Source organism: Phyllopteryx taeniolatus, chromosome 6, assembly GCF_024500385.1.
Source record: "Phyllopteryx taeniolatus isolate TA_2022b chromosome 6, UOR_Ptae_1.2, whole genome shotgun sequence".
NCBI classification, from domain to species: domain Eukaryota; kingdom Metazoa; phylum Chordata; class Actinopteri; order Syngnathiformes; family Syngnathidae; genus Phyllopteryx; species Phyllopteryx taeniolatus.
Window position 1 is genome coordinate 26,985,296 of NC_084507.1, and position 13,483 is coordinate 26,998,778.

The 13,483-nt window shown below is 44.0% G+C and overlaps 1 protein-coding gene across 5 annotated transcripts in view; it reads right to left on the reverse strand.

The window, feature by feature from the left end:
* The window catches only part of osbpl3b (oxysterol binding protein-like 3b), a 30,570-nt gene extending 19,032 nt beyond the window's left edge, over positions 1-11,538 (reverse strand). For 3 of the 5 annotated variants that reach the window (XM_061777530.1, XM_061777529.1, XM_061777526.1), the window contains exon 1: positions 2,957-3,301. The gene's annotated coding sequence lies outside the window, so the exon portion shown is untranslated. Of the gene's footprint in view, positions 1-1,547; positions 1,966-2,956; positions 3,302-11,351 lie in introns of those variants that run through there. The other 2 variants (XM_061777527.1, XM_061777528.1) reach the window with 2 other exon arrangements.
* Between the last annotated feature and the right edge of the window lie 1,945 nt (positions 11,539-13,483).

Consider the following 13,483-nt stretch of genomic DNA (forward strand, 5'->3'; position numbering starts at 1 on the left):
GTTTATCAGAACATTACATATCTTGTCTTTGTAGTGTACTCAATTAAATATAGGTTGAACATGATTTGAAAATCATTGTATTCTGTTTAACACAACGTCGCAACTTCATTGGAATTGGGGTTGTAGATTGATGGGAGTGCCACGTCGCCTCCTGAGCGTCTTAAGATTTCTTTTTCACGTACATACAACAAAGTGGTACAGTATTTGCAGCTCAGCATTTATGAAAATACCTATTTGCATTTTTCTTAAACCTAACCTTCGTAATTCACAGAAAAACTGCGACAAAACTGCTATTTGCAATTTTCTGGGACGTGGCAGAAAAAAAAAATGTGATTGCAAAATACTGTCTACAGTATGTATGATATTGTATTGTAGTGTCTCTTTTATGAGCAATAGCATTTCTGGGATGGGATCAGGGGGGCCAGTGCCCCCCTAACACTGTGTTTATGGGAAACGCTACCCTAAAATAATGATGCTACTGTTGCGATTGTCTCGGGATGGCAATGTTGATTTTCCGACGGGCGCATGGACGGACGGACAAAAGCGCGGTCATCTGACCCACGCTTGGACAGCGTGTTTGCAGCGTCCGAATGCAACCATCAGCCTCACGGTGTCTTATTTTTCTTCTCGACGTATCCGTCTATGCGTTCATCGCACCACCGCCTCCGCTTCTATGATTTATTCATCCACTTTCCATTGATCATTTCTAGTGATGCATCGGTCTGTCACTCCGCCGCCCTTCCGCCCTCCCTTTCGCAACCTGGCCGCTTCTCAGGCTTTCATCACGGTGACAGCTCAATTAGACGTCAGCGCTTCTTAGCTATATAAAAATACTTACTTAAGGAATGAATAGTCACCTGGAACAAGATGACAAATAATGGTTAAAAAGTAAATACTGTATAGTTCGATAGTTAGTTCTTCGAACAATGCAAAACTGCTCAAAGGCTTTAGTGAAAATGATCTAAGTTAACTACCTTAATCCAAAAATATTCCTAAATACTTGTGGTTCTGTTGACTGTTAATTGCTCTTGGGGGCCCCTCGTATTGCCGGAGTGCTTAGCAGGTGCTTAGTTGGCGTATGCCTTGGGCTGGCTACGATCAGACTCATAAAAACATCATGTGACATCATGCAACCTCTCTTAGTTTACAACCTAATAGAGACATTTCAGCAAATCGTGCTGAGCGAATGATCTCAATTGAGACGGGCTAATGTCTGCACTAACTAGATTGACAAAAGCTGAAAGCCCTCTAATTACACTCTGCACTTCATGTTGCAGATGTTTCTCTGTCCTTCCACTCTCTTTCAGATTCTATCAAAGAGGCTGACATGCCTCACGGGGGCTTTTGGGCATCATTAGGATGTGAGTCACAAAACGAAATCCCTTGCTTTCTGTGTACGGCAGCGTGTGAGTTAAATTTCCCATTGAGAGATTATAGCGAGTATAGTGATCACCCTTTCGGGCAGCTTTGATCGCAGTGCTGTTGTTTCAAACTTTACATTAGTCGATATTAACATAAATAAATGCGGTGCAGCGTTGTGTGAAGACCTTATCGTTGCATGCGCAGGCGGGTCATCTCTCTTAAAAACAAAGCTCCTTCTATTGTTGTTAAGTTTCTTTGTTGTGCTGATGGCCGTACATCTTGTCATTTTCCCCCCCATCTTTTAGACCGCTCCCAAACAATTTCAGCTGAAATTGTCAACACAGAAAGCTAAGACAAGAGCGAGAGAGGTTGCTTGTATCACGGTGGAGTCATCGTGATATTTTTTTTTTTTTTTTTCATGACACAACATTTTTCACTTCCTCTTTTCCCCATGTATGTGTGAACATCATTTTTTCCTCCATCAAATATGATGAAAGTGCACAAAAGATAGTTCTCTGCAAATCTACATTTGACCTCTTTATCTATATTGCCCCTTGACGGCGGCGAAGTCTGACAAGTATTCCTCATTTTCTTTGTCAGAGGAGAACGCTATGGGCAATAACCTTTTCATTTAGAGATTTCACAAGAAGATCTGTGAAAGTTGAACATATTTCTTGAACGTGTAGTCAGAAGAGCCCCGGCAATTAGGATGGTATAATGAGAGAATAAAAATCATTTTAAAACTTTTCCTCACTCTGGCATTAAACAAATCAGCCCACACTAATGTCTTTTTTTTTTTTAAATGTTTTTTTTAAATGTGTATGCTGTCAGAAACATGCCAATGCAGCAGGTAGCGCTATAACCTCTAACGACTACTGAGATTGTAGCTAATCAGAAGCGTTTTCGGAGAAGTTGGAAGGAGAAGTAAATGTTTTTTTTAAAAAAAAGGACATCGGCCTTCATTCACGAAGCATCCGTACGCACGTTTGACGCGCAAAACTGTGATGAATCAATATGTTCGCACTTGTTTTTGTTCATACTCTGCGAATAAATTTAGAACCTCCTCAGATGATGCAAGGTTGAGCGAGGAAGAACATTTATTAGTTACCTTTTCTAAATAACCGCTGACGGCTGCTAGTCGAGTACTGTTGAAGTTACTATAGTAAAGACTATGTCTTGTATAATATTAGTATCCGTTATGTATTATTGTTTATTTAGGTGCTGTGACTGCAGATCTTGACGTTTGTGGAGTTACTTACGTGCAATTTTGGAGTATGCAGCTGGTTCCATGAATGTAAACACAGACATATCTGATGTGTCGCTTTACACGGAAACAAACAGTTATGCGCAAAATCGTTATTTATTTGGCGCTTAGACGTGCGGCGTACGTCGTTGCTCCATTGAGTCAAAACTGAAGGAGAGACCATTTCTGGCCTACATCGGCACAAAATATAACGGTGACCCACTGCTCTGCACACTAAAAATAGAAAGACTTTAATGACGACCATAAATCCAATATAACCCCAGCGGGACACAATTCTCGCATGCTCTGTCATGTCTGTGTGTGCGTGCGTGTGTCCCGTCTTGTGCTCACCTGCTCCTGTTTGTGCCTTTCCTCACCTGCGCCTCGCGTATTCTCATTCTGCGTACTTGCCAGTTTGTTCTTTTTCACGCTACTGCTTCAAAGTCGCCGCTGCCTATGCTGACCTCTTGCCTGGAGTTTTTCATTTGGTTCCTACCTGCCATAGTGATGACAGGCCCGTCCTTTAGTATGCCCGACCATACCTTTGAAGACAAATCCACACGCATGGCAACGCCTGGATAAATGGGCTTAGGGCCTGATGGTCCAAGGCTGCCAAAGTCAGAGGGAGAGGGTCCAAATAACAGACGTACGCTGCTTAAAGTGTGATAATAATCACGTCTTCAACAACTCCCTTGGGCTTCATTTATACTGTCGGAAATATCCAACACACATATTCAAACTAACACATTCACCAATAGGCATCCTGTTCATCAACCACATCCTCAACAACAACACACACACAAAAGTGGCCCATGTCTCTGCTCCAGTCTATTCACAATGTGCGTGAGTCTCGCACTGTCGCTCAACAGCAGCTCGTTAGGAATCCGACGAGAGTCAGAAGCTCTCGACACACGCTGGCAAACCAGCACTAAAGAACACGAATGCGCTGAGCTCATACAAAAGTGATCGCGCCACATACGCTGCACGTTCAGCTCTTGCTGTACGATTCATCTGCTTCGCTAACGGAGGCTTCCCGTCGCCGCCGTTGTCACTTTCATGCGTCAACTCAGAAGAGGGAGAATGAAATATAATGAAAGGTGGGGAAAAGATATTGCCGCTACTGTAAGTCATTTCCAGCAGCATATTTGAGACAGCTCTCATTATGATGCAGTACTGGATACTTCATCCACACACAAGAATAATAGACATATTGTTAATTTAGGCGGCACGGTGGCCGACTGGTTAGAGCGTCAGCCTCACAGTTCTGAGGACCCGGGTTCAATCCCCGGCCCCGCCTGTGTGGAGTTTGCATGTTCTCCCCGTGCCTGCGTGGGTTTTCTCCTGGCACTCCGGTTTCCTCCCACATCCCAAAAACATGCATTAATTGGAGACTCTAAATTGCCCGTAGGCAAGCTGAGAACAATAGCACACTAGGCAACGACTTGAATACCTTCTGCTGCAGATTTGAAAAGGACAGTTTCACACCACACGCCCACCCGGCCGCACCCGCGACCACAATCACACCTCTGACTTCTGCGTTAACCATCCATGAACAGGATGTGAGACGCATCTTCAAACAACAGAAGATTAACAAAGCGGCAGGCCCGGACCACGTGTCCCCATCCTGCCTCAAAGTCTGCGCGGACCAGCTCGCTCCAGTCTTCACTCAGATCTTCAATAGATCTCTGGAAATGTGCGAAGTTCCATCCTGTTTCAAACGCTCCACCATCATTCCAGTCCCCAAGAAACCTGCAACCTCGGGTCTGAATGACTACAGGCCTGTCGCTTTGACATCTGTGGTCATGAAGTCCTTTGAACGTCTCGTGCTGGACCACCTCAAGAGTGTCACAGGTCCCCTGCTGGACCCCCTGCAGTTTGCCTACCAAGCGAACAGGTCTGCGGATGATGCAGTCAACATGGGACTGCACTTCATCCTAGAACACCTCGACAGTGCAGGGAGCTACGCGAGGATCCTGTTCGTGGACTTCAGCTCAGCATTCAACACCATCATCCCTGAACTCCTTTCATCCAAGCTTCTCCAGCTCAGCGTCTCACCTGCCATCTGCCAGTGGATTTACAGCTTTCTGACAGGCAGGACAGGCTGGGGGAGGTCAGGCTGGGGGAGGCCACCTTATCCACACGCAGCATCAGCACTGGGGCACCCCAAGGTTGTGTCCTCTCTCCGCTGCTCTTCTCTTTCTACACGAACGACTGCACCTCAGCGAACCCGACTGTCAAACTCCTGAAGTTTGCAGATGACACCACTGTCATCGGCCTCATCAAAGACGGTGACGAGTCTGCATATCGACAGGAAGCGGAGCGGCTGGAGCTGTGGTGCGGCCGACACAACCTGGAGCTGAACACGCTCAAGACTGTAGAGATGATCGTGGACTTCAGGAGGCATCCTTCGCCACAGCTGCCCCTCACGTTGTCCAGCTGCCTTGTGTCAACCGTCGAGACCGTCAAGTTCCTGGGAATTACAATCTCCCAGGACCTGAAGTGAGCGACCAACATCAACTCCGTCCTCAAAAAGGCCCAGCAGAGGATGTACTTCCTGCGGCTTCTGAGAAAGCACAGCCTGCCACCGGAGCTGCTGAGACAGTTCTACACAGCGGTCATCGAATCAGTCCTGTGTTCTTCCATCACAGTCTGGTTTGGTGCTGCTACAAAAAAGGACAAACTCCGACTGCAACGGACAATCAAAACTGCTGAAAGGATTGTCGGTACCCCCCTACCCACCATTGAGGACTTGCACGCTGCCAGAACTAAGACAATCCATCCATCCATTTTCAACACCGCTTATCCTGGTTAGGGTCAGGGGACACTGGAGCCTATCCCAGCTGACTTTGGGCGAAAGGCGGACTACACCCTGAACTGGTCGCCAGTCAGTCGCAGGGCACATATAGACACGGACAACCATTCGCACTCACATTCACACCATCACTGAGTGGGAACTGAACCCACGCTGCCTGCACCAAAGTCAGGCGAGTGTACCACTACACCATCAGTGAGAGTAGAACTAAGACAAGGGCGTGCAAAATCCTCTCGGACCCTCCGCAACCCGGTCACCAGCTCTTCCAGCTCCTTCCCTCAGGCAGGCGCTACCGATCAATGCAAACTAGAACTAGTAGACATTCCAACAGCTTCTTCCCTCTTGCGATCAACTTCTTAGACAGCTAACCTATAATTCCATTACAACAAGCTGGCAATTTTTTGACTTGAGTTCGTTGTCACATTTCCGTGGGGCCAATTATGTATTACCCGTGCACTCACTGTAGTCTCGCCATCTGCTCCATTTGCACACTGATTGAGGAGTATCCGTAACATTTGCACAACCATTGTCCGAGATTATCGCACTACTCGTCACTTTAAACCACATACACTCCTTGAAGTCTCAGCGCCCTTTGCACAATGGTCATTGCACCGGACTATTGCGATATTAGTCATTCGAACTGCTCTAAGTGCTAGAGGACTCTGCATCTTTTTGCACAATTGTTTTTTGTCAATGTCTTTATGTCTCCAAAGTGTTCTGTAAATTGACTGTCTGTTGTACTAGAGCGGCTCCAACTACCGGAGACAAATTCCTTGTGTGTTTTGGACATACTTGGCAAATAAAGATGATTCTGATTCTGATTCTGATGCGTCCATCACACTTGTCAGGTTTGATTGGGTTAAAATGCACATCGAGGCAATGTGGGCGTTGTTATCTGATCCCGGTCCGCCTTGTTCCGTGAGGTAGGCCACAAAACACACACACACACACATTTGGAGGCATTTCATTGATTCTCAAATTCTGACAGCTGCGGCAGCAAAGCTTCCCTCTTTCGTTAAAGTGGATTCATGAATAAATCATGAATAGCTTTTTGTAATAGTTTACTCTGCGAAAGAGACTTCTGCAGGTACACACAAGAAGCCTCAACCATATGATACACAGTATTCACCTCTGACAACACATCTACTAAAAAATGAAGTGCTCAATGAGTTATATTATATTATTATATTATATCCTATTGCCTTAAGTCAAAAGGGGCTTTTAAGCATGCTAACTCTGTCGCTAAGCTAATTGCTTATTAGCATTTATGCCATATGGACAGCAGTTTAACAAGTAGAAGGAAAAATAAATAAATAAATAGATATATTGTTTTATGTTATTTTAGACTAAATGTGCAGATTATACTGTATGTGATTTTAGATTATATCGTTCAGTGTGTTATTTTAAATTTGCATGTGGTTAGCCATTGACCAGAGATAGCATTCATCAATGTCATTACTAAGAGGTGTTCTTATTATTATGTCTACTCCAATTGATTAAATATTAAAGGGTCAGGTGACCAGAGAGCACAAAACCCCTCCTGTAATAAATAAACTTGATTAATTGACAGTGGCCATGTTGATGGAATAAGATTACAGTAGTTCAAAAGTGAAAGTAGGTCAAATATTATTCAAGCACTCCAAAGGTGCCACCTAAATACAGGGTGAACATTTTGAATAATTCAGGTATAATAACTCTGATATTCTGCGAAATCCATTCGCATGTGCAATTGTTTTTACAGTCAAAAGATCTGAAAGCGCTGTCTGTGTTCAAAAATTCATGTCGGGTTTCTGGTGGAGTGTGTTTGAGCTTCTTTCTGCCTCTGATGCCCAGAGGAGGTTACAGACTGGCACAGCAAAAAAAAAAATGTCAGCATGTCACTATAATGAGCAGACTGAGAAAAAAAATCATGCGGCTAAAACTTAAAATAATTTGCTTTAATAATCTGTCGTCAATTTTTTCTATTGCTTTATAAATGCGGCGTCCCACACCCAACCGCAAAAACCAAATGCAGTGTGTACGTGTCTTAGTAAGTGGCACAAATGAACTGAGAAATGGATGAACAATACAGTATTTCCACGTGTAGGTGCTTGTCAGAGAGGTAATAATGTTGTTTCTTTCGTGAACAGTGAACAGTAGAGTAGTGAACGGCTCCAACAGGGAGTCGGACAGTGAAAAGTTGGGACATTTCTGTTCCAATCCCATCATGAGGGAGGAAGTAACTTTGCATTACAAACTGTTTGTACAAACGGTTTGCAAACACGGTGTCGTGCGGAAAGGAACGCCATCGTAAAACCAAACATTTTCCTCAATGATAAATACAATTCTTGGATTAGCACCTTTATCCCCGTCTATGTTTTTCCTTGGCTCTTGTCACACAATTCCACAAGATTTGATTGAAAGAGTAGATTTTCCTAACCCCGCACACCAGCAAAACTGCCTCTGCGTGTGTACCACCACTGACAAATGATGTCATTAACGGCACCCAATAGAAGCTAAGTCTGGAAAATCCATCACGACAGATCTAAACACAAGCTGTAATGTATGTTGGACTGATTCTCTGCACGGGTTTTGTTGAATTAGGAACGGCTCCAAGGGGGTAAACAATTTGTGCCAAATAAAAAGCGAACCAGGCTGGCAGAATGCTGAGAGGGGCAAGTGCCCAAGCATTAAAAGAAGGAAAGTGTTTGTTGGCAAGCTCCCCAGTGGATAAATCACTTGAGTTGGGAACACTTGAAGGAAACGAAGCACGGTGTCGACAAATACATCACTCAGAATACATTGCTTGTGTGTCAAAAAGATGGGGTCAAGCCCCTTTGCGCATGTGCGGTGAACCCAACTATTATTTCCAATGTTTTGGCAAGCCGCATTGTACTGCGTTCCCACGTCACAATAAGTTCCATTTTCTCTTCTACGGTCATCATAACTCAATCGAAACCTCCATTAGTGTTTACAAGAACACAGAAAAGAAAAACACCTGTGGAGTTTTTTTTCTTTTGATACTCACTCTCTCGTTTTGGGGAATTGTACGACCTCAGGGCTTCCACTTTATCTTACAGAACCTTCGTTTCTTGAGTACAGATTAGTTGTCCTTAACCAAGGCATTGAATCCCTAAATTGCTTCAAGGGTGACAGACCGCTCATGTCTCCATCTCAACCTTTGATGCAAGGTTACGGTTGTCATTTGTGCATTTTGTTGTGTAAAAACGATATATACCGCAGATACCCGCGACCCTAAACAGGGTCAGCGATATAGAAAATGGATGGATGGCTATATGTAGATATAGCTCTCTATGTCCAAAGGTAACTGGGACAGGCTACAGTACAATTGGTAAAGAAAATGGATAGATTGGGTGCAGATGTAGCGGATGGAAGCTACAACAAAAAAACCGAACACCCTATGAGAATGTCGACCCCGAGTCAAAAGTCACGTGGCCTAACATTTTGGATTCACTTAGACCAGCTTGTCACAAACTTTTTCGGGTTAAAACGCAAAGGTCCAATTTAGTTCTTCCCCTGGACTCAAACTTCCTAAAATATATGATGTAGACTATTGCTGTAACCTCATTTAACCTCACCCTACATTTTGGAAACCCTGATAATGCACACATAGTCACATGTCACATTTGACCCGAGTGCGTGACTACCAAACCGTGATAATTAAAGATATGTCATCCTGGAACAAAATTAGTATATTCCTTTATTTTCTACAGCGCTTGTCCTCATTAAGGTCGCGGGTGAGCTGGAGCGAACCGCAGCTGACGTGACAAACGTGATCGCAACATTCACACCTTTGCACAATTTGTACTAAATTGTACTAAAAATAACATTTGGCACGGCCCGCAACCCGATTTAAAACAACAACAAAAAAAGGCAGAGCGAAAAGTGTGGGTGTTGAAAAAGAGAGGACGGGGGTCCAACTCCACCATATAGTTGTGACGCCCCTGACAACTACTACAACTAATAATAAACTGGTTTTATATAGAGCTTTTCTGGATATGTAAAAATGCAAAGTAAATATTTACAAACAAAATAGTACCAGAATTGTTCTTCATAATTCCCAGGTGAAAAAAAAGATAATTCAACTTCAGAAGCGAAAATAATTTGCGCCGCTTTCTCCTCCGTGTCAGGATCCAATTAGTGAACAGATGATATTAATGATCCTCAAGCGAATATAACTTGAATGATTGTCAGGTTGCTGCAGATTGCTCTTGTTGTGGTTGCGAATATGCAGATGTGATTCGGCTGCAGTGCAGGGGCGGCTCTATTCTTGCGGAAGGGGCAAAGGGCACCACAAAAATTTGAAACCTTGAACTGAACATTGTGTTAGCAGTTTCTCCAAATAATGCGAGGCGGACGTGCTAACCACTAGGTTAGCGTGTTGCCCCACAAATGGTATATGTGTTCCAGAATTCACTTCTGAACTTCTTTTTCTTGGCAAAATAATCACGACCCGTCAGCGGGCCAATGAGGAGTGTTGACGGGTGGAATGATGGAGGACACCGAAATTGGCACCGGCACATCTTCAGCTTTAGCAGCCACTAATCTTCTTCACCGGAATTGATTGCTTTGGAGCAAATGCCTTTTTAAAGCTTGGTCAGTGTCATGAGGAGAAGGTCGGGGGGCTAATCTCCAATCCTGCGCAGTGCTGCTACATTTTACGTTTTAATGCACATCTTGCAAAGACAACCAGGCTTTTTTTTTTTTTTTTTTTTTTAACTTCTCACCGTTCTTTCTTTCGTGCTTATCCTCACTGGGGTCGTGGACGCATGAACTGTGGCCCAGCCCCTAGCGTTGGAACACTCGAGAGACCGGTCTCGAGACCGCATTTTCAAGGTCTTGTCTTGGACCTGAGTCCCAAAAGTCTTGGTCTGGTCTCAGTCTCGAACTGGCCAGACTCTGGATTTTTCATGAAGACCAGCACTGATCTGCTATTTTTTTTAACTTCATTAATATGATAATAAGGAGAAGCACTTGGTAAAACAACAAATACCTTCGAGTCATGTGTTACTAACACGCCACCACAAACTGGATGCTTCTGGTCTTGATCCTGTCACTTGTCTCGACTTCCAGACTTTGACTTGGGTCTTTCCTTGGTGACTTCTGGTCTCGGACAGTGCGGTCTTGAGCAAAACATGCACTAACCCAGCTGACTTTGGACACCTGTTCAATTTGAAGTCTTCAGTCAATCTGTGGGAGGAAGCTGGAGTACCCGGATAGAACATGCAAACTCCACACAGGAATGCTTGGGGACCGGATTCGAACCCCCCACCACCACAGAACTGTGATGTGGATGCGCTATCCACTAGGCCAACGTACCGCCTATCCCATGGTGACTGTCGAAATTATCAGGCTAGCATCCATCAAGGCCGCATTTTCAATTATGACAAACTCAGGAGGGAACACACAGTTTCGCCACGTTGAAGCTGACATGCACACTCGCTTTCGCCTTCAATTTCCAATTCATAAGCAGCACACATCCCCAGTAAGCCACAAAGCGAGCTGACCAGCATTACCTGAAAGGCTCCACTGTCCGGCAGGGCACCCAAAGGATGCTGTGTTGGTCGTGAAATTCCAGCTTGTGTGACTGTGAGCCAGTCACGTTGACCTTAAAAGTTGTGCAAGTCTGCGTGTTGCATTTCTACTGAAATATGTGGGTGCTTGCTCATGACTAACATGAGAAAAACTGACTGAAAGAAATGATATTTTGTGCTCCAGCAGTCACGCATAGTGGGTGTGAGATGCTGGGAGGCACTCAATGGCTGACTGTACATGCCAGAATATGTGAGCCAAGGCTGTCACTTTCTTAAATAAAACAGAGAAGAAGAGAATAAAACTCTCAATTAACTTTACACCACTTGGGGAGGGGGGGGGGGGGGGGGAATGGTGCTAAAAACAGGAATGACTGACAGCTTGAAGAAAGAGCACACTCACCTTGGCAGAGTTGCAGATGTGGATTTTCTGGTGATGTGATGGTGGATGTTTTGCAAGTGCTACAATAAAAAGATAGTGGCAGACAAAATGACAGGAGAAATATTAAATGAAGTAGACTTGAAGTAGACTCCCTTCTGGGTCGTGACACGAAGACTAGCACAGCTTCCACTAAGATAGGGAAAGAAAGAAAAAAAAACAACTTCATCTGCTCACCGCTGCATACAGAAGGCGGATACCTTGTTTGATCCAAATATGAGCCAATTAGAGTTAAGAAAGAAGCTGACGACAAGCCTAGAGGGCGGGGCTTGTATTTTCCGCCGAGTGCTTTCATGTCGTTTGTCGGGGGACCCCCCCAATGAATGAATTACGTGGTGACGGTCACGAAAACTTTCCATTCGTGACTTAAGTGTAAATGTTGAGGGTGAAATATCTATATTGACTATGTGAAATATCTATATTGACTATGTGTCATCAATCACGTCGGGTAACATCCCTATGAAGCAGATCGAAAATGTGAAGTTATGCTGCCATCTATTGACCATGCGGTTGAATTGCACCTTTGCAGTTAAAATGCCCTCAAATTGATGGGTGACTCCAAAAAATACAAAAATAAAATAACAGAAATTGTACAGGATGTCCGCAGTCTCTTTATAATTTTTTTTTTTTTACTTTATTACAAAGGAAATGTAAATTCATGTTAATGTGTTAATTATAATCAGCGGTGCAAAGTACAAATACTTAGTTGCTCAAGAGCACTTTTCAAGAGTCTGTACTTTAGTTGTATATTTATTTTTCTGACGACCTTTTACCTGTACACATGGTCAGTCTGTTGAGATCTTGAAATCAGATCTTGGGGGTCTTATAATATGAAAAAAAGAAGAAGAAAAACCGTAACCGTAGGGACCGTAACAACATGGAGGAAGGTAAACCAGGGAGGATTATAATGATGCCAACTCATTCAGAGAAGCAAGATATTCCCTATCCATTTCATTTAATAGAATTGTTAGGTGCTGTCGGCAACACCTAATATACGTAATATACTCAGTGGTCATCAAAGTTTTTCGATCGCATTGCATTAGTGTATTTCAGGTGCGTTTCTTCTTGAGAAAAAGGCACAATGACGATCATAGTTTATTAGGTTAAAGATAGTGGATCAAACAAAGATGGAGGACATCAACGACCTGAAGCAAAAGATGCCTCAGCGAACATGACACGAATTCAAGTATCGTCTTCATGTGCTTCGTGCAACTAATATGCCCGTGTAGAGATGGATTACTCAGAATCAGAATCAGAATCAGAATCATCTTTATTTGCCAAGTATGTCCAAAACACACAAGGAATTTGTCTCCGGTAGTTGGAGCCGCTCTAGTACAACAGACAGTCAATTTACAGAACACTTTGGAGACATAAAGACATTGACAAAAAACAATTGTGCAAAAAGATGCAGAGTCCTCTAGCACTTAGAGCAGTTCGAATGACTAATATCGCAATAGTCCGGTGCAATGACCATTGTGCAAAGGGCGCTGAGACTTCAAGGAGTGTATGTGGTTTAAAGTGACGAGTAGTGCGATAATCTCGGACAATGGTTGTGCAAATGTTACGGATGCTCCTCAATCAGTGTGCAAATGGAGCAGATGCTCCTCTGGCATGAGTGGCCAGTATATGCAAATAGTGCAGCACGGCGAGACAACTACAGCGAGTGCACGAGTAATACATAATTGGCCCCACAGAAATGTGACAACGAACTCAAGTCAAAAAATTGCCAGCTTGTTGTAATGGAATTATAGGTTAGCTGTCTAAGAAGTTGATCGCAAGAGGGAAGAAGCTGTTGGAATGTCTACTAGTTCTAGTTTGCATTGATCGGTAGCGCCTGCCTGAGGGAAGGAGCTGGAAGAGCTGGTGACCGGGGTGCGGAGGGTCCGAGAGGATTTTGCACGCCCTTGTCTTAGTTCTGGCAGCGTGCAAGTCCTCAATGGTGGGTAGGGGGGTACCGACAATCCTTTCAGCAGTTTTGATTGTCCGTTGCAGTCGGAGTTTGTCCTTTTTTGTAGCAGCACCAAACCAGACTGTGATGGAAGAACACAGGACTGATTCGATGACCGCTGTGTAGAACTGTCTCAGCAGCTCCGGTG